The sequence below is a fragment of the Balearica regulorum genome, chromosome 1 (assembly GCF_011004875.1).
Source record: "Balearica regulorum gibbericeps isolate bBalReg1 chromosome 1, bBalReg1.pri, whole genome shotgun sequence".
NCBI lineage: Eukaryota > Metazoa > Chordata > Aves > Gruiformes > Gruidae > Balearica > Balearica regulorum.
In genome coordinates, this window is record NC_046184.1 from 93,196,679 (window position 1) to 93,219,615 (window position 22,937).

The 22,937-nt window shown below is 40.0% G+C and overlaps 1 protein-coding gene and 1 long non-coding RNA gene across 5 annotated transcripts in view; one reads left to right on the forward strand and one right to left on the reverse strand.

The window, feature by feature from the left end:
- The window catches only part of COL8A1 (collagen type VIII alpha 1 chain), a 96,655-nt gene extending 82,369 nt beyond the window's left edge, over positions 1-14,286 (reverse strand). For all 4 annotated transcript variants that reach the window (XM_075766416.1, XM_075766407.1, XM_075766437.1 and 1 more), the window contains exon 1: positions 14,149-14,286. The gene's annotated coding sequence lies outside the window, so the exon portion shown is untranslated. The remainder of the gene's footprint in view (positions 1-14,148) is intronic.
- The window catches only part of LOC142603881 (uncharacterized), a 142,150-nt gene continuing 126,875 nt past the window's right edge, over positions 7,663-22,937 (forward strand). The window contains exons 1-2 of the long non-coding RNA XR_012837786.1: positions 7,663-7,938; positions 8,339-8,451. This is a non-coding gene — a long non-coding RNA (uncharacterized LOC142603881). The remainder of the gene's footprint in view (positions 7,939-8,338; positions 8,452-22,937) is intronic.

Below are 22,937 nucleotides of genomic sequence, written 5' to 3' on the forward strand. Positions count from 1 at the left end.
CCTTCAAATTCAGTTTTTTAACACAATAGCTTAGAACTGAGGTGTCATAATTTCTATAGCTGCCCCTCTCTCTTTCTATTGTTTCTGTAAGATGACATGTGAAAGGATCTTATGTGGTAGTTACCTATAGTCATAAGTTCTCTTTAGTTTTTTAAAAATCCTGCTATATTTCACAGGGGAAGACAAAGAGGGTGTAATGTAAATAATACAAAGGGGTTTTTTAACTTTTCAAATGGAAAGGTTTGGATTTTTCATTTGTCTGTTTTAGAGGCCCTTAGCCGACTGTGCCATTGAACTTAATGTAGGTTATGAATGAGATTGTAGAAAATAAAGAGACCTGGTCTGTGGGAAGTACATTTCTAGTAAGGGAGAGCGGCACAGTTAGTTTTGTTGGGTGCAGGCATATCACACTAGTGACAGTGGCTAGAAGCACCAGGCCACTAAAGAGGGGAACCTGCATTATGTGACCTGCTGGGTAGATGAACCATGTTTTGATAACCCTTGGAATAAGGACAAAAATGAAGTCTGCTTGATAGACAATAAACTCATTTAATATTCAGTCATCATGCATTAAACTATAAAAGTTACTAGAAAGCCACACCAGCATATGTATGTCATTGAGCAATAGGGAGCAATTAGGTGGCAGTGCCCTGATAGAAAGAGGGCAGCTGACTAATAATAGGCTAATGGTAGGTACACTTGCTGGCTATGTGCAAATAAGGTTTGCTTCCCCCTTTCTCTGGAGACAAGCATAGTCCTCACCTATGTGCTGCTTTGTTTGGCTACATAGGCAATACAGGCAGTAATACCATATATGTTCTGAAACAGGCAGAAGCGCAGTTCAGCCAAATTTGGTACCAGCCACTGTAATAAGTATCACACAGGGCAAATATGTATTCCCCTGCCTATGCTTCCACCTCCCACATTATACAAGTGAGCAAGAAAGAGACTCTCACCAGAGGTTAGGAAAACCGTGTGATTTATAACATTGGTGGTAGGTGGAACAGGGGAGACTGTGGGACCAAGAGAGCCAAGTATTTTAAGCATCTGTTGCAGGCCTGTGCCAGATGCAGGATACCAGACAAGATGTGCCATTTGTCTGTTCTTGAATGGAATTTCCTATGTCCTTAATACCAAGCAAACTCTGTTTATTTATAATATAACTACTTCTGGTTTTGTAGAGATGATATACAGCACATTTCATCTTTTCACTCTCACAACGACATTTAAACACTTAAAAAGTGATTTATTTAGCTGTGTAAATTCTGTTAGGCTTGGCGAGTATTTTGCTTTGTCATGGGTGAATCTGTAAAGGCTGGAAAACTTCTCTGTTTAGGGACGCTGAACTGTGTAGTTTCTAGAAGTACATTTTTCTGTAATACTGGTCTGGGTTAGAAGGAGACCCAAGTTCTTAGAAGATGGTAGGCAGTGATTGATTTCAAGTGACCATTTTCATGGGCACAAAGAGAAGAATTATTTGGGAGATGCTGACTGTCTTCTCCATAAAGTGGAATTTTTTTTCCACTTTCAAGTGATTAAAGTTGGTTATTCCAGTTATTTCCCAAAGAAATAAGCAGGAATTTCTGATCAAAACTTTTTTTTCAGAATATGTCAATTCAAAACTACAGGTCTTTGGTGGAAACATATGCATTAGTTGTAAAAGGTAACATCTCTCATTTCCTGGAGTGCATTTCCAGACAAAAGTAGAGAGAAACACATAACCTTCTCAGAGTAATAATATCTCACAGTGAGATTGATTACCTGGGAGTTGAGTATCTCATCTTTAAGTCTCCGTGCTCTCTTGTTAATACCAAAGACACAAGCCCCAAACTACACTAAAGACCAGGTGGGAAAGTTAGTTCCAGGGCATCTAGGCTTAGACAGAAAACACAACAGCCCCACAGTAGAAGACCTGGGCTCCAGAGTAAGCCAATTGTGCAGAAAGGTCTGTCTTCTGCACATCAACCTTTATTAATGTTGGCACCCTTTCCTGCCAGTGCTGGAATGCCCGTTTGCTGTGCTTCAAAGGCACATCAGGCTGGACTGTCAAACCTGCCAGCCTTTTCCATGGGCCCTGGTACCTCTGCTCCAGCATCACATCTCCCTGCCCTTTACCAGCAGGCTGTGTCCTGATCACCTTGCTACTCTCCAAACCAAGACCTTTTTTTAAACTGTTCCTAGTTTTTGAGTTCAGAGGAGATGACACCTAAGACAGACTTCTTGACCTGGGACCTTAGTAGATTCCAGCTTTTCCAGAGAAATGCCTTGGCTTCTTCCAAGGACAGAACGAGAGAATTAAAAATAAACAAACAAAAATCTGCAAGATGGGAAAAGTGAAAAGTTGTAGTTACAAATTTGCTGACAAAAACAGCCCACAAAATTACTGATCACAGCCCAGGTTCCTCCAGTGACAGTCCCTGTAACTTTTTAGGTCACAAGGTAAATTAAAGCATGTGCAATTAACTGTCTGCTTAAACAAGCTGCATGAGCTCATCCCTTTCTACCTCAATTATTCTGTTTTTAAGGGCTGTAATATTTGACTGCGGTATTGCTCTGAAGTCCAGCTTCTGACTGGGGTTGTTATTACAGTAATTACTGCAGCAGATGTCACAATTGAGTGAAAACACTGTCATTCAACAATCAAAGCACAAACCACAGCCATCACTTTCCTTGTGTTATTACATGTATAGATCCAAACAGAGCAGAAAACAAGTGTTCACACTTGCTTCTAGGTGTAATCCTCTGTTAGGAGAGTATCTTTTTTTTTTTCCCCAATCAAAGGTTTTTCCAGTATACTTAGCTGTTTTTAGCTGTAGCTAGAAAAGATGCAGCTGCATTTTTTGGCTTATATAGGTTGAGCTCAAGCCTCAGCAACAGCTTAGTCAGAGCTCTTTTACAAGACTATTCTTCTGTAAACATTTTCATTCAATAGTTATAATGTGGTATCTATGCTCCCTTAAAACATGCCTGTAACTGAATGCCTTAACTTCCTATTATCAGACTGGTCAGATACTGACTTGGGAGGTGGTCTGAAAGCTGGGGACAGAGGTGAGACAGAGCACTTAATGAAAGCTGGACTCTGAGATGGAGTCCTGTGATAGACAGTCCAACAAGTTGATGCTGAGTGACACAGAGAGCAGCATCTCGAGTGGCAGTTGAATGGATATGGTCAGCTTGGAGAGGAATTTCTAAGCTAGCCTTGATCTCATGGCTTTGGAAACTGTCATTTGCAAACAGACCTCACAAACAGAGTGTAAAATACAGGATCTAGGCTGGGTTTGGGGGGGTTTCATGCATTCACACTTTGGGGTACTCAGAATCTGGAGGCAGGCCCTTGCTTGAGGTTCAGGACAATCTCTAATGTAGCTAAATCATGCAGCCTACAGAGGCTGCTGTAAGGAGGCTGCTGCTTCCCACAGAGGTAAAGTCCAGCCAAGAATAGCATGTGTTTCCTCCTCTGCATCTAGCACAACTGCAACTAAGTGGTTGCTTATGTTCAGAAATGAATGAAATATTCAATGAAAACAAAAATCTTCACTGACGTGACCACTGCTTCTTAATCATTACACAAAATAGTGTTGTCTTGCCCAACCGTGCCTGGCTCTCTAAGGATAATGGAGACAGTACAGTGTTTGGATAGCTGCTGTTTTTTCTGAAGAGTGGGGAGGGTGTGCCTGTGTGAGGGCATGTTCACAAGAGTTTTAGCCCAGAAAGAAATAGGTAGGTCTGGAAAGAGCATAATCAAGGTTGCCAGACTCTGGCACCACTACTAGAAATAATCCTTTCTCAGGAAAGTACCAAAATGTGGCCGTCTGGTTTTCCCACAAGTATCCGGGCATTTTTCTTGGCAGGCGTGGGTACTGGCAGTTATTTGGCATTTTGATTCCTGCCCCAGCTAGTGTCTATTCTTTCTTTGCCGAAGATGGAAGGATACGCCTGTGGTTAAATCACTGGCCTAGGGATTAGGCAAAGTGGGTTCTGCTCAGATTTTAGTCTGCATCCTTGGCCAGGTCACTTAAGCAAGAATTTTGAAAAGTGCTCAGCACCCACAAACAGGATCAGATTTTTCAAAAGCTCTCTGCTTCCACTGAGGCAGCAGCCAGACGATCAAAGGAACTTTTCAGAAAATTTGGCTGTGAGTGTCATTGCGAGAGCTACTGGGTGCTGAGCACTCATGAAAATCTGGTTCTCATTGAGGTGCCCAAGTTCTCCAACTAGCCCCCATCATCACGGGAAGACACTTGAGAATCTGGCCAGGAGCAATCTCTTCAAATGCTACACCAGCAACATTCTCTGTGCCTCAATTTCCTCTAAAATGAGTGTGATGTTGCCAGGGTGCTTGTAAGGATAAATTCATTAATTGGCTGTATGTGATGTTCTTGGATGCTTCTGCAGCCAGGAGAAGGAGGTGAAGCGTTTGTAGTGTAATACCTTTCCAGACATACCAACGATCTGTATAAGCAAGAGTGTGTTAAAGGGACTGGAGCAGGAGTCCAGCAGTTAGCTTTGCTCTATGTACAATTTACAAGCCTTCAGGTTCGGGAGTTGCTGCTCTTTGTCTTAAATCCTTGATCATGAGTCAGGGCTCCACCATGGTAGGGGATGTAACAAATAGATCAAAAAGACTCACCTCAAAAAACCTTTGTGCTAAACAAAGCAGGGTGGGGAGAATACATTGGAAAGAAATGATAAAGCTGTTCCGTTCAGCTGTTTGCCTTCTGAACTCCCTGCCTGTTGACTACAGCAGTTTTATCATTTTCTTTCCTCACATGGTATTTCTTTCCTCACATCCCACCAGTGTTTGGTATTTTGGGGGGAGTTTTGGGGTTTTAGAAATTCAACTTTACAAGACTGGTTAATCTCCTCATACTAGATACCCATATATAGTAGTAATTTTTGCAGGTGGGTTTTTTTTTTTTGGTTTTAAGACCAAAGAACCTTAACTTCAAAATGGACTTTTTATTTATTTATTTATTTATTTATTTTACTTACAGCGGCCTCAAGATGGGGAAATCTGAAAAGTCCTGAGCCTCCTGTGGTGCGTGCTGGAGCTGCCTGCCTTCTCCTTCCGAGCAGGATGCGACATTTTCTTTCCAGCTGAGAGTGGAGCTCCCCCCTCTGCCCCCCTCATTTTTGGCCTTCCAGCACTGTCCGCATCTGTGCGAGCTAATGCTACCCAGATCCTTCTCAAAGGGGCACCCAGGGCTGGCACGCAGAAGCAAAGCCCCCAGGCTCTATCTCCGAAACCCAAGAAACCTCAAACGCATTGTGTTTCCATAAATGCTCCTCAGCTGACTGAGCTGGGGGGGGTGGTGGTGGTGGTTCTGCTCTCCTCAACCCTTGCCTCTCCTTCGGGAATGGGAGGCGCAGGCTTTAAATCGATTTTCTGACTGCCTGTGTGCAGAACTGGCGTTAACATTAGAACAGGCCAGATCCACAGAGCCACAACATGAGGAGGGAAGTGGTAAAACCAAGGTGAGGTGCCCGGCCTGACTAAAGAGGGGCCCCTAACCGCCGTTGCCCCGCTGGCCCCGGCCCTGCCCGCAGTCCTGCGAGAGCGAGCTGTCGCTGCCCCGCCGGGCGACGGCGCGTTCCTTTGGGGCTGTGGCGGCGACCGCGCCGCCCGGCTAGGGGCGGGCTAACGCGGGCTCGCGCTGTGACCGTTACGGGCGGGTAACGGCCGCCGAATGGGGCGGAGCCCCGAGGGTGCCGCGCGGCTGAGGGGCTGCGGTGCCGTCTCTTCAGCGATTTAACTCGGTGCGGGCTTTGTTGGTCGCAAGCGCTTAACGGCCACTTCTGCTAGCGGTGTTTTAAATGAAAGTGGGGGTTTTGTCGTTGTGGGGTTTGTTTTTGTTAAAGTAGAATGCAACATTGTTACAACTAAAGTGTCACTACATTGAATCCGCTGACACAAACCCCTGCTATCTCGACAGCTTTTGGGCATCAGGTACAACATTTCATGTTTTCCTGAAATCTCAAAGACTTACAGGCAGTTGAACAAGCAAAAATATTTCTCCTTGTCATCTTTGGTAGCGGATGGGGGCAGAAGCCAGGAAGGAGGGTTGCTGCACCCTGAGCTGAGGTCTGTGGTGCTGAGTCCCCCAGGGAAGTGCCAAGTTAGGTCTTCAGTTAGCTTCAGCTTTGGTGGGAGTTGAGGGAGCAGCTCTCAGTCTTGTGGATGTGGTAGTTGTTTCAAAGGCCTAAGGCTGTACGTTGTGAGTGTCCATCAAGCTAAAATTCTGGCTCTCAGAATACACTTGATGAATGGAGCATTGAAAATATAATAGGTTTCTGTTCACTTATTTTTGTAATACTTGTTTTCATGAGATGAACAGTTAGAAAGCTGAAAGCACATGTAGCAGAGAAAATGTCTCTGAGCAGTCACAAATTGAATTTGTTTTGCTCGTGTTTCATAGACCTTTTGTACTGAGTTCTTGACAGCACTCAGCATACGAATGACAGATGTGATGTTGAAAATAGGGTGTTTCAAAAGAATAATATAAAATACTCCTTGCAAGTGAATTACTGAACTCAGTGAAAGGCAGTTTTTGTGCTTGAAATTTGAAACTAAGAGCTATCTTGCCCTCACTGTGGAACAGAGATACACTATAAAACTCACATGCCAAAACTAATCGGTAGCTTGGATTTTAGATACTGAGTATTTGCAACTAGTTGCTTAAGAGCAATCTAAAACTGAAATGCAACGGTGACGACATTATAAAAGATGGCTGAGATATTTCCTTAAAACTAAAGTTTAAAAGCCATTTGATAATTTTATAGCAGTACAAAATTAAAAAAAAATACTGCTGCAAATGAATCTTTAATCAAGTATCAGATGTTAAACATGCAGTTTTCTTTATTTCCAGGATAGCACAAGCAATGTTTTTAGCTGAGGCTAGTAATGCAAGCTTAGGGAACAATCCTAAAATGTTTTCCCTGTTTCCTGACATAATATGTTATGCCCAGATCTCCAAAAGATAGTATGAGTCTGTAGGAGTTCCTCACTATAAGAACGAAGAAAGCACCCTTGCAGTGGCCACTTGGACTGTACTGCTTAGACATCCTAAATTGAGCTATGCTGGTTGGAACTCGAGGAGAGTGGGAATTCCTGTGACAGGCACAGAACATCCAACTACTGCACCACTTTTTTTCTGTGGAAGACAGAAACTGCTGCTGTGTCTGCACCTATATGCACATACAACAAAACAGTTCGGAGATCTCACTGCCCAGACTTGCACGCGACTTGTGTACACAGTAGGAACTCAGTTCATCATGAACGCCTTCATCCTTCACTGGAGCATATTTTTGGAGCTATTAATCTGGAAAGCTGGGATAGGATGGGACAGAATCCTTCCAGTTGTTGCCTTGTTAATTCATGTAGAGAATTACTTAATAAATAGGCAGAGTAGCTCTTGTGAACTGACATTCCGCCTGTGAATTCTGCATTACACAAGTATTGAGTCTTGTCCAGTAATCTACAGCAGTGCATCACAAATTGTACCCACAACAAGTATTCCAATCTCAGAATACATTCAAGCAGAGCCTAATAATGATTACAGTCGTTTCTGAAAGTACAGCTGGATTTTGCTAAGCTCTGCCCACTCTCAGCAAAAATCTTTCCATTCATTGGAGGGTTTGTGCTGTGTTTGAGAGCTCTTTTTTACCCTGAGTTAACCAGAACTTGACTTTGGCCCTTTAAATCCTCTTCCCTATCAGCTCAGCAACCACAGAGGCAGTTTATTACTGAAAAGAAATCTAAGAATCAGTTTTGGCCAGCATTGTCTTGGAAAGTTCATTTTATTAACATGGTTTTGGTTTTATTTCAAAAACACTTTGACAAGCACTGACATTTTTGGAACCAGTAAAGCACAAGAGACTTACTCCTAAAGGCCTAAGCTTTGCATTTTTCTGCAGCTAACAATGTGATGTGCTACTATGGTAAATTCAATTCAAGCCACTGACTGAAAGGAAAGAAGTACTGAGTGTTGTCTTTTTTCCCTTCATTTTCTAAAATACGTTTTGTGTGAATGCTAGGGCTTGTGGGATGTACTTGCTTAACTACTCTTTGCTTATTTGCGTTTTATCTATAGTGCAGGTGACATATATCAATGCTGGCAACATAAACTTTCCTCACAAGCCTGCTTTTATAGCTCAACTTTGACCTAAAATAACTACCTCTTGACTTTTTCTGAGATTTGCCAACAAAGGTCCCAGTTGTGTGTTTTATATTCGTGTCCATCAACTGATAGTTGGACTAAGATCACCTAATTCATTTACAAAGAAATACTGGGAAATATCTGAATACTTTCTATGCCTTTTTTTTTTTTTTTTTAAAAAGGCAAGCTGAAAGAGAAATTCTGCTCTGTGAGCCACATAAAAGACTGTTGTTCTGATACTCTGCATTCACTGGAGCTCCACACACGGTAGGAAGAATGGAAGGGCAGAACAGAGGTAAGTCATATGCTGGCATAAGCAGACTTGACTGCTAGATTTCTTCAGTGGTAAGCTGACTGTGTTTGGTTTGAACGTCCCTGGGGCTGTGCCATCTTCCATTCTGTCCCTTTGAAAATTATGTTGAGTAAATGAGAGACAATGTAAACATCTCAATTTTAGGGACTGTAGTGTATTTTATATACATGTGTTGTTGCTTCACATCATAACACCGGGTTTTGTTAGAAACTTGTTTCGCTCTCTGGAATTTTCAATTGCAAAAATGGTCAAATGCTTTGCTTGAAGTTCTCTATGAAAGTCTACAGTGTGCTACTGTCCACTTATTTTCTTTCTGTTCAGAGAGAAGAATGTAGCAGTATGTTGATCTGGAAAGAGTGGTTGCTTTTTTAGTTAGCAGGAAACATGCTGCAGATGTTTAAAAAAATTTGGCTTTTAATATACCTTTGATATCTAGTATGTCAAGCTGTTAGTTTCGACTCATTCTCCCTTTAATAGGATAGGTTATGCATATCCTATATATTGCTGTGATAGATTCCTAGGGGCTGAACTGGCATACCTGACCCAGGAGTTCGTGATTTGTAGTGCTATGGATATTTATTTAAAACAGAAACTCTTTCTTAAGTTTGCAGTATATTTTTTTCATTCTCAACTTTATTTCAGAGGGACTGCATAAATTGTATGACATGTTTCGCCAGTTGCATAACCAGATTATATAGGCCTTTCCCTACAAGAATGGAAGAAAACTAGTTAGGTTCTTTTTCTGTTTTGGTTTGTGGATTTTTTTTTTTTTAGGTTGGAGTGTTCTTGTTGGTACCATTTATTTCTTTTTTGCAAATGCGGAGTTCTCAGAAGCTGACATTCTAAAGTGTTACAATTTGGGATTGCCAAGAATATTTGTGATAACTGGCTAGATGTCTCTAAACTGAGTGTAATGAACACACACACACTTTTCTTGAAGAGGTGGAAAAAGCAAGGTGTGCATATGATGCATAACAGAAGGATACTCTAGCTGTGTAGTATTATGAATGGCATAGCTGCTAGCATGCTTCTCACATCTGAAGTGGAAAGTTTTTTACCTCCCAGGAACTCCATATCATTTTTAAGTGCCCTCATGTTGAACTTTGTGTAGTTGTTGATGAGACCCTATAAAGAATGATGTCCACATACATGCACAGACACCAGAGTCATCAGTTTACTTCGTGCACACAGCACTGGGAATAGAACTTAAGACCTTCGCCTCCGCAAACGCAGCTGCTCATCTGGCCGTGGGCTTTGTAGCCAGCAGAGGGAACTGATAAACACTCTCATAGGGATGCTTTATATATATTTTTTTCTAACCAAGAGAGGGCACTGATTCTCACTCCCTTTTGAAAAGGGTCCATTACATGTCACACAACAGTTTCACCTGCCATTCAAGAAGCGACAGACTTAGATTCATCTTGCTTTTGCTATAAAATGTGGACTTGCATGAAGAAGTTTTAATCATCAAAAGATGTCCCTAGACTGCGTAGTGGTATTAATCCCCTGCAGTGCAATTATGAGACATTAAATTCATTACACATCAAGACAATTACAGAAACACATCCAACATTTCAGGAGTACAGGGAGACCAAGCACAATTGTTTACTGATGTGTACAGAGAATAGGCACAGTTATTGCATAAGACCGACAAAAGGCTTGAGAACCAGGACTCATCATTATCTTTTTAAACACTTAGAGCTCTACAACTTTTGCTGAAGGAGAATTCTGTTAGTGCAAAGAATAGATCTTGCTTTCCAGAGGGAAAGCCACAAAAAGGCAACATCACTTACACAAAACTCTAGAAAGTGTAAGTGGCAAGAGTAAGAAACTTTTGTACAGTTAAATACAGATAGTTGTTTTTAATCAGTCAGAACAAGCCACCTCTAATGTTTTTGTCTTTTCTTGTTCCTCACTACACAAACTCCATTGAACCATTGCTCTTTTAGAAATATGACACTAGTGCAAATTAAGAGTTATCGCCCTGTAAAAGGAAAGAACCCACAGCTTAGAATAATTGGAAGGCCAAAAAAGTAAGGGAAAGTATAGGGATATATTTAAGCTTTAAGGATAAAACTTCGTCTTTCCTCCCCTGAGATATATAGCAAGACATAGAATAAGTGAGCAGAAAATTCTGCCTTGTAGGTGTGCTTATGGATGTATAAAAATTGTCCTACCTTCTACAGCAGGTAATGACATGGCCATTAATGGTTCTTTTTCTAGTCCTTATCATTTCTGCTAGTTCTTCAGTTACATCTCACACATTCACTATTTTATCTGTAAGCAATGCATGCTTAGTGGTAATTTTCAATTTAAAATAATAAGAGATAAGGTCTCCATTGCTAGGGCAATTACTCTAGAAATTGAGCATCAAAATGTACTATTTTTATTTATTTATTTATTAAATGCAGTATTAGCAAGGCCACAGGAGCAATTAGGAGTCTGTACCCTTGTAAATTAGCTCTACAGTTAAAAACTAAGCGGATAGGCCAAAGCTGTAGAGTTTTTTGGGCTTTTTTGTTTTAATGGTTATGAAATGATATCCTATACATTTATAGAGGTGGCACATGATAGCAAATGTTGAAAAGAAAGGAAGAATATATTCCATGTGCCATAGAAGATCCCTGTGAATAATTTTGCTTAAGTACCATGTCCTTCTCTTTGAGCTCTTTACTGCTACTGAGTTACCAAGACTGAATTCTTATAGTCAGATGTTGCCCATCATTTCTGGTCCATGGCAGTGAATCTCTGCTTGCTCATCCTGCCAAGAGTGGGTTGGTCTCCTTTAACCACAGAGGGTAAGAAAGAGGTGGTAGTTTGGTTATTTATTTATTTATTTACCCCCTCCAAGAATGATTTGCAAGTCTGGTTAAGGGATGTAAAGCATTTCACAGGTAGTTTGAAAGTGTTAGGAGTAAATTACCTCTCTCAAGGATTGTCACTGGAATTCTCCCTGCTGTTCAGGCCTAAAGTCATGCAAAGACAGATCAGCTGCAAAGGGGTGGACTTTATAAAGCTGAATACAAAATGAAGCATGGGATTAAAGTGCTGGACTGGAACCCAGAAGAGCTAAATCTCATTTTCTACCATGAATTTTCACTGTGACCATAAGCAAACCAGTCCATATATTTAGTATCAGCACAGCCAGAAGAAAACATATCTCTGCCTTACAGAGAGGTGGGTGAAAATAAATTCACAAAGATCAGAATGTCTCACAAGCAGTGGTAGTGGCAGACCTATGCATAGATAAGCAGGCAGTGATACATTTATCCTGTGTTTCTAGGTATCCAGTCTAACACTTTTGACAGCAGTGGGAGTTATACTAGCGGCTTAAGTGGGTATTAGTACCCTAAATGAAAACCTAAAAAACCTAAGTGCAACTGCCAGGAGAAATGACTGAGTATGCCTGCTCAACACTTAACTGTTCTGTGGCTGAAAAATTAATATAGTCTCCTTACCTTTATTTTGTTATTTTAAAATGTTATGGTCATTATTCAGAAAATCTGAATTCCTTGTTCCCACTGATTCACCTTCTTTTTTTTTATTGTCGTTGTAGCACTATTTTAAAATGATAGTATTTTTATCTTAATATCAGTATGCTTTGATCTTATAAAAGGGAGTTTCAGATCAGCACAGAAGTCAATAAATCCATTCCTAGACATCTAAGTTATCTTGGAGACCTGCTGGGTGCAGTTTCCCTTCATCCCCTGCTGCAAAGTGATGCTAAGCTGAATTATCTACTCAGCCTAAGAGAGAAATTGCTCAGAGGAGATTCTAATCTAAATTAGACGCATTCCTTTGAACAGAGTTTTCTTAATATGTCCTGCAATCCATTTTTCAAGTGCCAAAACATTACATTTCACAGCAGGCTTTAATAAAAGGTATTTTGCTACATACACATTTCCTGTGGCAAATGCATTTTTTAAAATTTTTGTTTTCCTTGAAAATTGCTCTGTTAGAAATTTTGATTTATCTGGTAGAGTAAAATTCTGTGTGAACAATGAGGCTTTACTGCCAGATTGCAGACCTAAATTCTGTATGCATTACACTTAAAATCACATATCTGTGTTTCACAAGAGGGGTGTTTTTGGAGAGGGAGGTTTGCTATAAAAATCAGATGTTAACTAATGGATAAAATTTTGTAGCTCAGAGATAGAATGCCAGTTATGAGGAAAAACATTGGGCTCTATTCCTGTTTTCTATGAGCAATTTGTATGGATTACCTGGATGCAAAAATAGTTTTTACTGTAAGCCTGGGCTTCATTTTTGAATAGTTCCATTAGGTTTTTGCGGGGTTTTGTTTTGGGTTTTTGTTGGTTTTTTTAAAGATACTTATGTAATCTTCCAGGCAAATAGCTGAAGGCAGTGTTTTCTTTTCCCCATTAGTTACAATAGATAACATGTAGAATACAGAAAAAAATCTTGGATACAGTATGCAGAAAAGGGCACTTCGAGCAGTTCTGCTGTTGTTATACAGTGCTATAGCTTAAAATGTTGCAGCTAATATGAGTACAGCTATATGTGGACATAATTCTTTTTAAGAAAAAGACTCTTTATTTGGGGAAAGAACGAAAAAGAGTAAATTTAGAGAATTGTTTGGCTATCGAGAAGAAAATACCACTCTTTAACTGCAGAATGTATTACATAGAGTACAAACACACAATTTACAGACAGCGTTCACTGCTTGCTTTTCGTAGTTTATGCTTTCCCTCCTCTGAGCATTGGAGAGAGGCATTCTAGGATTAGGATTTCTGTGATGGAATTTCTTTAAACAGGTGACCGTGTGTTAAAAGTGCACTGACTCACACAACATGAGAAACTGGTACTAGTCACTAATAGATTCATCTCTGTGAGGATGGATAGATGAATAGAGGGGAGTGCAAATATAGTTTTGAAACCATGTACTTTTTAATGTTTCAACTGTTCAGTAGCTGTCTCTGAGGTGCTTAACTATTCCTTTCTCTAGCAACAGAAATGCCTATGTAGGCAAACTGTAGATAAAATATAATTCAAGCTGATCTAGAAATTTCATAGAGACACAACGTCTGTTGTTCCTAGAAACAGAACTTTGCTTATGAAATGTCTACTTTAAGCATATTTGGTACCAGATAGTGAATTCCATCAGCCTTATTACTGTGCTTCTGTGAGGGCTTAAGTTCCATCACACTTTTTTTAAAGGCAGTGAAACCTGTGAAGATGCACTTCAGTCCCAAGATTGGCTCAGTCTGGCTAGTAAAAAAAACCAGTAATAAAACCCCAATTCCTTCCTTAAATTAGCACTAAGCATTTTTTTTTCCTCAAACAGAATTTAAGGAAGCTTTAGAGTGTAGAGTTTTCTTATAACTTTGACTGGACCAAGATGGAGACTACTAAGAGGGATAATAAATTGTTAGAATTGGTCTGGGTATACTAATTTCTTCAAAATCAATCAGAAAGGGAGAGAAGACCTTTTCCCAGCCACACAGTGTTTCCCAGAAAGCAAGATCTGTTTTTATTTCATTGCTAAAACAACAGACTGTTACTAACTTAAATGTCAGATGACACTACATCTAAAAAAAAAAAAAAAAAAAGGAGGGGGGAGGAAGCCAACACCACCCAGTAAGGCAGTGCTAGAGTTCACATTAAGACTTCCTCACAATAACTGATTAGAACAGAAACCTGAAGTAGCAGTAATCTTACCTTGAGCATACAAGATCCAAGGAGAGAAGATCACTGGCTCAAAACAGTGGAGGACTGAGAAAGTGCTCTGATCTGCTGCTGGTAGCATGCACTTGGCTTTTATGTGCAGGTGGGAGGAGCTGCTCCCTACGGTAGGTGGGCAGTGAGGATCGCAGGCAGACAGCCTTCAGAAGGCACTATACAGTAGGTTTTGCTCTTTGGGGACACAGAGAGGGAGAAAAAGCAAACAGGATGGCATTTACAGGAGAAATAGTGTTGGGTTTGTTTGTTGTTGTTTTTTCTTTAAATATTTAGTTAACTAAAGATTTTCTGCTTATTTGTTTCTCTGAATCTGAATCTCTGAATTATTCCAGTTACAGTTATAATGCTACTAGGTCTCACTTTGTTGTTTGGAAGGATTTTTACAGCAGTGACATGATAATGCAAAGCAGTTACCAGAAAGGCTGGTGTTTCCCATTCTAAGAAGGGATAGCTATGAAGCAGCAGTCCCTTGATCCTTGAAGTTGGGTGTTTACTGAGGGATTGAACTTCCTTTATATTCCAAATGCCTACTAGATCTCAGCTCCGGAATCATCCTAAGTTTCTGCTGTGCTGAGCTACCCAGCTTTTCCTTGACGCAGCTGTAACATGTTCCATCTACACACTGACTTTCTAGCAGTTTAGTTTAGAGCAATTTTATTGTTCCCTGAGTCTGAGTTCTAAACAATTTCCCGAACTGGTATTCTCAAAAGGCAAATATAGCCAAAAAGACAAACCAGTAGGAATACACATTCTTGGTGGTTTCTGTGTAAAATTATTCATTGTTCATTTTAACTCATTCATTGCTGTCAGGGCAGAGGAGAGTGGATGGCACAGTGTCCAGACACTGGCTCCTGGAGGTGGGAGAGGCAATTGTACCCATCTGGAGTACACTAATTCTGTATTTGCACATGTCCCTGCATGAGGCATCTGGGCCTGTATTATTTACCATAGTACATGAGTAAAACCTGATTAGTGAGTGGAGAAAGCCAGAAAGGTAGCACAGGAGGGGGAGGACGGTGGTGTGAAATCAAGGGAGAGGCTAGAGGTGCCTCCTGATCCTGAATGAGAACCTGAGTTTACAGAGTTGAGATAAGCAAGTTTGTAGTGAAGGTGATGAAGATGAGATATGATATATACTGCTTCTTGCACTAAAGGCCCAAACTGTTCACTGGATAAGGAGGTATGAGATGCTTAGAACCTAGGAACTTCCATCAATATCCTGAATTTGCTCTCATTGTTAGACTCTTGTGTCTGTATATTTAAATCTGAATATATATTCTATATATATATATGCCTCAAGTGCTAAGATATTTATGTTGGGAATGCTTATTAAGTCTTAAGATGGACTCAGTAACATTCACTTCCTTTTATTTCTTCTCCTTTTCTCTCTTCTCCTTTTCTCTTGACTATAATGAGTGGTTTGTTTTTTTAAAAAAAAAAGTACTGAGTTGATCAGAACATGTTTAGTTGCATGCAACTTTATTTGGTTTTGTCTTTTTAGAAAAAGGCTTACAAATCAAGCACCCATCAACTTGGATGTCAGTGTAATGTAGCAGAAGTAGCTGCATAACCTTGGTGATGTAGCCCTCTCTGAGATTTAGTACTGTCAAGCTGAAAAGGACTGGTTAAATTGCTAATATTTCTTACAGCTGTCAGGTTGCTGTTGAATAGGGAAATTTCTACATTATTGCAACTAATTGGGAAAATAGTCATTATTTTGTTATTTCTGCAGCACTCAATGTATTTTTACAGTTCTCATTAAGAAATCAGTTTCTGCTCTGAAGAGATCACAGTGTGCTTTTAGGAAGACTACATGAAGTAATGGTAACTGGGGAACAGGGAAAGCAAGGGTACAGGTTATTGCAATAAGTTTATGTAATTAGTTCAGTTATGGTACCTTGTAATGGTTCGATTGATTAAATGATGTACATAAACTGACATTCTACTCAGCTAACATCTAAACAATCAGATGGTTTTGTACTTAGAAAAATCTAGGTCAAGATTTTCAGAAATTAGAGAGTAAGTAGGTACCCATGTTCTTATCTGATAATTAAACTGCTCTTACTGTTTCAAAATTGCTGAGCTTTCTGTAGGTCCCTTTAAAAATCAGTGAATACTTCTGTAAACTCACTACCTTCTAAAGATCAAACTCTTTTTCTTGGGAGCAAAAGTTTAAAGAGTACTAGCTATATGTTGATTTTTTTATTATTATTTTTTTAGCTCTTGACCCTAAATTTCAGGTGCTAAGTGCCACTTCTTAGAAGTGAGTCAATACTCAGGCCAGCTCAGTGTAACTCCTCCATACTCCATTTATTGTGCACACTGATCATCTGTCCTACTATATTGCAGACTGATGGGCAGCCTTAACTTTTTATACTTCTAGACTCATTAAAGAAGGTTTTTCTTTAGTTCTTTCCTTTGGGGAATCTTAAAGCACTTTACAAGTGTTAAATAAACCTACCAACACATAAAATAGATAGAAAGTATTAGACCTATATTAATGATTATTAAAGCACCACCATGATGCCATTGTGTGGAAGATTACCTGATGAGACTAGAACAGTAGGCACAGACGTGATTTTCTAGTTAATGCATCGCTTATCTTCCCTAATGAGATTTTTAGTAGATGAAAACTTTACCAAAATATCTGTGGGAAATTTGATTTAGGTCATTACATGATTGACTGGATTTCAGGGCACATTGCCAGGCTGGACAGTAAATTCAGTGTGGACACATGACAGGAAGGGTTGTCATGTTCCTGTGACTAGGACCGATGTCCAACCTTCCAGTTTCCATCTCTTTTAAAAATGAAGTGATTATTTCAAGAGACACTTCAGTGCTCTAGCCCTCTTGCTCCATTCTTGCCCCAAAATGTCCAGATTGGTTTGCCATGAGCTTCCAAGAATTCCTTGGGGCAGACTGTACTTTCCAAAATCCATATCAGGTATTTGCTTTGCTTGGTGGTAGGGCTACATCTGTAGTGCAGAACAGAACTGTTAGAAGGGAATAAACTTCATGAACATACCTTAGGCTTGGATAGATCATTTTACTATGCTTTTGGGAGCTATGCACATTTGGTCTTCAGTGAGTCTTCTATTAAATTAAATTTGTTCCAGCATAGAAAGTGTATAGCAAAGAAAAAATATTAACAGAGGTGTCATCATCTTTAAAACACAGATTGAAACTAGAGCTGTACAAATGCCAGACATTTCACTCTAGATCTTTTAAAAGGAGATAAGCCAAAATTCCTGCATTTGTTCTGTAAAGGAATTAAGTGATTACCCCCAGTTTGCCCTGAATGTAACTGAGCTAAAATAATATGGCTGAATGTGTTGGTGGTGGATACAGAATCACCCTGAATAAATTGGGAGGTTGAACCTTTGTGAATAAATGACAGTTTATGTAGTATCACAGCAACAGCTCAGATAGGCGTTTACTTGCTGTTTGGCTGTATTATCGAAGGAGGAGGGTCCCCAGTTAGATAGCATGGTGATGGCAGAGGATTAGCTAGCAAGATCAAGGTGTCAACATTTCTTTAAACACAAACCAGACACAATTAGAGGGAGAGCTCCTAATGTAAAGTGGGATAATAGAGGTAATAGTAACCTCATGAAATAAAAGTTAACTCTTGCAAATTTCAGCTATAATTTTTAAAATGCCATAATTAAAGAGAAAGACATTTCAGAGTGATAGAAAAATATTCTGAACAGCCTACAGGTAAATTTCTGTTAACCTACACAACCCTCATGTAAATATATTCTTCTTGTCATCTTATTTTACTGTAGGACCAAATACATGAACAATTTCTGCATTTGACCAGTAGTATATTTTATTAACCTATGGTTTGAGGCAACATTCTGTCTTCTGTCATGCTTCCTATCATTGTAAGTTTTATCCAAAGTCTCTCCAGCAAATTTACCTTTTAAAGAATTAAATGCGAGTGTTGAAGTTTTTACAGAGCATCGTTGGGTTTTTTTTGCAGTAAATATTCACAAACAGTTTTCAAAGTGCCAGCTCAATTAAATTTGTTTTCTCTGCATGATACCAAGAATCTGTCTGATACTGCCTTTCAGATTTGCGTCCGTAGATTAGGGCCAGTCAGATGGTCTGGCTACAAAACCACTGTGGGTCAATCCAATGTAGGATACGAAATCAGGATACATTTTGAAAATACAGATCTTCCACTGTAGATAAGCATACACCAAGGCCTGAATGTGCATGCAGACGGACCACACTTAAAAGATACACGCCCACCTCAAACAGTGTTTCCTCCTGTATGACGACGTTCATTCTCTAGTGCATAACCTCATAGAGGCAGAATTGAGGAGGGAAAAAAACCCTAAAACCAAACCAAAAACCGTCAAACAACTAACCCTGAGAAGAATTGATACAGAACATACTGTAGCCATAACTAATGCCAGTTTGTGTGTGTCTTGGCTGTGCTGATACTGTTTAGTGTCATGTCCACCAGTGAAAAGGAAACACAGTATAAAGCTGCTAGTGTTAGATCAATCAATCCAGCCTATGATTGCATCATTTATTTCTTATATTTACTGAATTCCTATATCTGTGTGTCAGCTCTGGAACTTCTGCTGGGATTCACTAGCTGATGTTGATGCTTACCATATCAAAACAGAAAAAAGATACATACTTTTTTTTTTTTTTTAACAGAGCAACTCTTGGCAGTGTTAAGTAAAAGACTGGCTTTTTTTCTAGAAGATACAGCATAAGCCAAATTGAACATATAAAGGCTGGGAACTCAATGAATGGGGAAGCAGTTCTGATAAAAACAATGGGAGGGTCTCGATAGATGGCAAACTGAACGTGAGCCAGTAGCAGGCTGTGGCAGCAAAGAAGGAGAACAGTATCGTGGACTGTAACAATAAGAGCACAACCAGTAGCTCGAGGAGAGTTATCCCTCTCTACTCAGCACTTTATGAGGCCATATTTAGAAGACTATGTCCAGCGTTGAGCTCCCCAGTGCAAGAAAGATATCAGTAAACTGGAGTGAGTTCAGTGAAGGGCCACCAAGATTGTCTTCAGGTCTGCAGCACTTGCACTTGAGGGGAGACTGCAGGGACATGGCTTGTTCAGCTTGGACAACAATTGGTTTGGGGGAACCTAACAAACAGCAGCCTTCAATACCGATGAGGAGGTTATTAAGAAGGTGGAGCTGGGCTCTTCACAGTGGTGGGAGGACAACAAACAACAAGCCTATGTTGAAAGAAAGGAGGTTGTGTCTGGATATAAGGAAAAACTTTTTCCTTGAAAGAACAATCAGGCAGGGGAGCTGGTTGTCTGGTGAGGCTATGCAGGCTCCATCCTTTGAGTCTTTCAAGAACCGAGTGGATAAAGCCCTGAGCAGCTTGGTCTGACCTTGACCCTCCTTCAAGCAGGTAATTGATTCAATTAGAGATCTTCTCAGGTTCCTAATTATACTGTGGTCCTATGTTATTGTACAAAAATATTCAGTAAATTTTCAGTCATGTGATATTGTACAAGAGTTCTGATTAGCTGGGTTTCAGTTCATCCGCACTTGAGAGATTGAGATATTGGCCCAGGGGACGATCAAAGTTGATAAAGTGTCCTTGTATTCAAATATAGTGTTTGTGCATTTCTGAAAAATAACCAAGATCACACATGGAAGTCTTAACTTTTAACATGTGATTGAGGATTAAATTACTTCAGTTCCACCAGAATGTGCTTGGTGGCAGTATTATGCATTCTGTGTGTGCATTTTGAGTATTTTTCTTTTAACTAAGTTTCCTGAAAGTTTATTTAATGACGCCAAGTGGCACATATTTTGGCTGTAATACATATTCTTTTAAATCTCGCTGCCAAAAGATTGTATTGTGTTTTTTATTTTAGAAAGATAATTTGTGTTCTGTTTCAAATGAAATATAGCATCCTTGGGAAAATACATTCCTGATCAAAGGAAATACTTGGCCCAGTGACACTGAAGTTAAAAAGGGAGTGAAACAGAATTTGAATAAAAATGTTCATGTTTTATAATCCATCTCTACCACACAGGTCTTATGCCTTATTTCACAGATAATGCTCACTTTGTAACCACACAATTAATCAGGTTTGAAATAATACACATTTTTTGCTACTTTACTTACATCATTAATAAATTCTTTCCCCTTCTGCACAAAAAAGCCATACAGAGACAGAATTAAATTATTTATCTTAATGTTCAAACCGCCTAGTATTATGAGAAAATCACTACACCATAGGAATTTGATTCCAAACATCATAATAATTTTTTTCTTCAGGACTGGGGAAAAAGTAGTTTTATTGCATATTTGGTCATTGGCAAAATTATTTTTAAAGTCTAATGACTGAGATTTTTTTTTGAAAGTCAAAATGGGCATAAAGTGTTCTGGAAATGGACATGTGGAAACTTTGCAGAGAACACCTAAAACACATCTTGCAGTAACAACCCACACTTTCTTCAAATTGCATCAAATTTTAGTGTTGGGGGAGACAGGATATTATTTGTCCTAACACCTGAGAATACAGTGAAAGGAAGCAGGCCAGTTTCTGCTCTCAGTTGTACCGTGGCAAAATAGGAGTGTGAGCACAGACATGATTGGCAATGCTCACATAGATTTCAGTGGAGTTGCATTTCAATCTTCCTGTCTTTTTCCATCTTCTTACTTTGCTATAATAGATCAGAGCATGGCCTATGGAGTGTTTAGCAAAGAAGGCCTGTCAGCACAATGCTGTTTGCCAGTGTTTCATTGAGTCCATTATTTTTATTATATATTAAGTTGTAATCAGTCTTTCTTTTATTGATTGTGATTCACAGTTCAATGTTTCCATTACTCTCTTCTAGTGTAGACATTAAACCATGCTAACTTGTTCCCAGGAACCATAGGCTAAGTTCAAGAAAGTTAAGAACTACCACAGTTCTTATACGCAGTACCATTGACTACATTGTGGGGTTTTTTTGTTTATTTTTTTAGTGAAGTACTTTAATGAACTTCTAAAAGAGCAGTCAGCTCTGGAAACAAGTCCTCTGAGTTTGCATTAGCATGATGATTAAGACAACATTTGAGTGCTCTGTCCAGTTTGTGTCTCTGATCTTTTGTGGAAAACCACTGAAATTATTACTACCAGGCAGCAGCTAGATCAAAAGAAGTTCTGGTATGGATGAAAAGTTTTACTGACATTGCTGGTGAACAGATCTAACACTTAAGTAAATTTTAGTGGTGTTAAGCTTTTTCAAACTATTGGTTTATTATTGAGTAAAAAATGTGCTTGCCACCATGTTCACCAGGAGGAGAAAAGGAATACAAAATAAGTGCTTCATGACACTTCAGCATTTCTGCATGTGTTCCCAAATTGATAATTTGATCTTTATTTTCCATGGTGTTTCATCTGGAAAAAACTCTTTTCTTGTGAACGTTCAAAACATTACCTTGAAAGAATTAATAGGAAATTATCATTTCTGTGTATTATATTCTGAACAAAGTTTTCCTAACTGTAGATATTCAGTTAAGACAACTCTTTGAAGTTTATAAGAATTTCTTTGGTTTTATTAATTCATCTCATTATGTGTAATGGACATATTATTACAGTGTCCTCCTGCTCGTGTTAAAACTGGAAGAGTTAGATCAATGTTGACTTTTTTTTTTTTTTTAAATTGTATCCAGAACTTTAGGTAGTTTTCATTAATGCACCACAATGCATTCAGTAATGCTAGACAAACCAATGACAAGAGCGTAAGTTCACCACTTACTTAACCAAGACCTTTTGCATTTAAGATCATAGAATCATGGAATGTTTTGGGTTAGAAGGGACCTTAAAGCCCACCTATTTCTAACCCCCCTGCCATGGGCAGGGACACCCTCTACTAGACCGGGTTGCCCAAAGCCCCGTCCAACCTGGCCTTGAATACTTCCAGGGATGGGGCCTCCACAACTTCTCTGGGCAACCTGTTCCAGTGCCTCACCACCCTCACAGTAAAGAATTTCTTCCTAATATCTGAATCTACCCTCTTTCAGCTTAAGGCCATTACACCCCTTGTCCTGCCACTACATGCCCTTGTAAACAGTCCCTCTCCAGCTTTCCTGTAGGCCCCTTCAGGTACTGGAAGGCTGCTATAAGGTCTCCCTGGAGCCTTCTCTTCTCCAGGCTGAACAATCCCAACTCTCTCAGCCTGTCCTCATAGGAGAGGTGCCCTCTAATCGTCTTTGTGTCCCTCCCCTGGACTCGCTCCAACAGCTCCATGTCTTATGTTGAGGGTCCCAGAGCTGGACACAGTACTCCAGATGGGGTCTTAGGAGGGTGGAGTAGAGGGGCAGAATCACCTCCCTCCACCTGCTGGTCATGCTGGTTTTGATGCAGCCCAGGACACGGTTGGCTTTCTGGGCTGCTGGCGCACCTTGCTGGCTCACGTTGAGCTTCTTGTCCACCAACACCCCCGAGTCCTTCTCCTCAGGGCTGCTCTCAATCCATTCCTCGCCCAGCCTGTATTTGTGCTTGGGATTGCGCTGACCCACGTGCAGGACCTTGCCCTTGGCCCTGTTGAAGTTCATGCGGATCACACAGGCCCACCTCTCAAGCCTGTCAAGGTCCCTCTGGATGGCATCCCTTCCCTCCAACGTGTCGACTGCACCACACAGATTGGTGTTGTTGACAAACTTGCTGAGCGTGCACTCAATTGTGTTTGTCTCTTGGAGAGACTTCAGTGGCAACCTACCAACCAACCTGCAGAAAGGATTTTCCTGGTTTCCTCATCTCTGATCCCCCTTTGGTCTATA